The sequence below is a fragment of the Penaeus vannamei genome, chromosome 1 (genome assembly GCF_042767895.1).
Source record: "Penaeus vannamei isolate JL-2024 chromosome 1, ASM4276789v1, whole genome shotgun sequence".
Classification (NCBI taxonomy): domain Eukaryota; kingdom Metazoa; phylum Arthropoda; class Malacostraca; order Decapoda; family Penaeidae; genus Penaeus; species Penaeus vannamei.
The window spans coordinates 34880096-34883328 of NC_091549.1; positions in this window are offsets into that span (position 1 = coordinate 34880096).

Below are 3233 nucleotides of genomic sequence, written 5' to 3' on the forward strand. Positions count from 1 at the left end.
TTAGCAGACTCCAGCCTTTTCAGTATCAGTCTAAAGTCTGTCTGTCTGTCTCTCTCTCTCTCTCTCTCTCTCTCTCTCTCTCTCTCTCTCTCTCGCTCTCTCTCTCTCTCTCTCTCTCTCTCTCTCTCTCTCTCTCTCTCTCTCTCTCTCTCTCTCTCTCTCTCTCTCCTGTGGAATTCATGTCAAACAAATTGCAACAGGAACAATGAAGGGAAGAAAAAGAAAACACGAATATTCATTTGTTTTCTGTTCTTCCCTACTTTGTTCATTTTGCTCTCTCTTTTTCTCATTCTCCCTCTCCCCCCCTTCTCTCTCCCACCCTTCCCCACTTTTCTCCTAGTTACCAGAAGAGTCTTCTCCTTCCCGTTCTCATTCCCTTTCGTCCCCTTTCCTTTGAACCAACCTTACCTCATACGAAGTCAATCCAAAATGTTTATTATATAAGTTGCGTAAATAAGTATTAATTTTATCTAATTACAAAGTATAAATGCAGTGTTATTACATATTCTTTGTGTACGCTACCTGTCTTTTTTATTTTTCATTTCGTGGATAAACAGATTGTTTAATTAACAGTAAATCAAGGCTACCTTTAAACTAATCTTTAAATCAACCATTAAGTAATGCCATAAAATGTGATCTATTGTTAAGATAGATATAGATAGAGAGTGAGTGAGTGAGTGAGTGAGTGCGTGAGTGCGTGAGTGAGTGAGAGCGAGCTTGTCAGCAAAAATGTGTAAGCAGAACATATACTCCGTACGTACATCCCTGTTCTTTCAATCGGTAATGACAAATAATGGAAACAAGAGACATGTTTCCTTGGCAAAAGCCAGGAGGTAATTACCAGTGAAAACGGCGCATCTTCTCTTTTTATACAAATGCTATCTATAGGATTATGGTCTTTCAAAGTGATATTTATCTTTCACAAATTCTCTTCATGATTCTGTTGCTGTCCCTCATGTATTTCAACTACTTATCAAATCTTTACAGTTTTGGTGTTTCCAATTTTACAATTGTTCTTGTTATTGCGATCTCTTCATTTTCACTATCTTTATCATCATGATTATTGTCATTACTATTTCGAAAGAGAACGAAACAAGTCATTAAAGGACCTTTAAATATCCTAAGAGAAAATTTATATAGCGATAAGGTGTCTGAAACAAGGATTCATTTTGTGTGTTTGTTCATCAATATGAATCGTGTATTTCCCTGCGTAAATTGAACATTATATTGTTCACCCAATTCACCATGTCCTCCCTTGATGCTGAAAGTCAAATTTTGATTTTTAATTTTCCGAATCTTACTGCGCTGGTTAACAATTTGCAAGTCATCGTGTTGCACTGCGAGCGATCGCTATTCCACGGCTGATCAAGCTTCTGTTTCAAATTGATTTTATAGATTTATTCTTTGTGGGAACTTGCGTTGTAGATTGCTTCCATGTCAAGGAAAAGAACACGAATGTTGTTGACAAATGCGTTTGGAAAATGTAAGATATTTTTAGACCTTCAACAGAAAGAGATTTGTTTTTAAGCATTTTTTAGGCCTTAAATTTCCAATATATATATATATATATATATATATATATATATATATATATACACATGTATGTATATCTTAAGACTTTTTAAGGATGCATCCGAACCCTGGATTTTCATAATCTATTTTATTTGTATTATGATGATTGTTAGGTTTGTTGTTGTTGTGTTGTTTTGTTGTTATTGTCATTAACAATACTACTGCTATTATCATTATTATTGTGGTTGTTGTAATCATTATCATCATTATCATCATAATGATTACTAGTTCTTTTATTATTATTATTATCATCATCATCATCAATATTATCATTACCATTACTGTTGTTGTAATTGTTGTTATCATCCCCATTATTATAATCATTATTATTATATTTATTAGCATTATTATTTTAATTATAATCATTATTAATATTATTTTCATAATGATAATGATCATTATCACAATGGCGTAATAAAATAAATGGCTATGATTGTGCGGCCTCTGCGTAAAAGCCGTTTATACATAATTGAGCCTAAATCGCATTTCTTATTTCAACCGCATTTAATCCGACAACGACCTTCTAATCCGATACTCATATCATAGGGTCACTGAATGTGCTAAGGGCATTGGACAGCACTTTTGAACAGGGTATAAAAAGCTTCAAACCGCATGCATATTCTCAGTCTTTGAATCAGCAGAGTCCGTTTGAGCCTTGGCACGTGAAGAAAGTAATTTTGCTTTTAATAATCACTGCATCATTCTGCGACGTTGATTTGCATTTCCATCCAGACCCTTTGGCGCGCGAACGGCAGCACGTCTCGGAGTCGAATGTTTCCGTGAGAAAGCGTTGTGTCAAGACGATGCGGTCGAGGAGGAAGGAACAAAGAGAAGGAAAGAGAGAGGAAAGGGGAGACGGGAGAATATGGAGAGACAGATGGACAAGACAAAGTTGGGAAGAGGCGTAAAGTCGCAGAGAAATAACAGGAAAGAAAATGAGTTACTTGTAGAAGGATGAATGAGAAAGGAGGAGAGAGAAGGACAGAACATGCAAACCGGCTGGAGCATCCAAGCCAACTGCTTTCTGAGAACTGAACTTTCCTCTAAATAGCTACGGTTTCACTTGCATCATTGCCAGGTATTGCCGGTTTAAGAAATGTGTACGAGCGTAAAGAGGAAAAATCTGATATAATGAAAAAATGATGATTGGAAGGAAACACAGAAGAATGAACGGACAAAGAGATAGAGAATTGTGATAAGATATACAGGAGTTGAAGAGACAAAAGCGGAGGTGAATATATGAAGGCAAACATTGCATTTAAATGGGTCGGTAAGCAGCCAAGTGTAGAGAGTGCCTTATGGATAAATGGTATATATATATATATATATATATATATATATATATATATATATATATATATATATATATATATATATATATATATATATATATATATGCATAGATATACATGTAAGTATATGTATATGGATATGTACATATATATATATATATATATATATATATATATATATATATATATATATATATATATATATATATATATATATATATATATATATATATATATATATATATGTATGGATATATATATATATATATATATATATATATATATATATATGTATGTATGTATGGATATATATGATATATATATACATAAATTCATACACACACACACACACACACACACACACACACA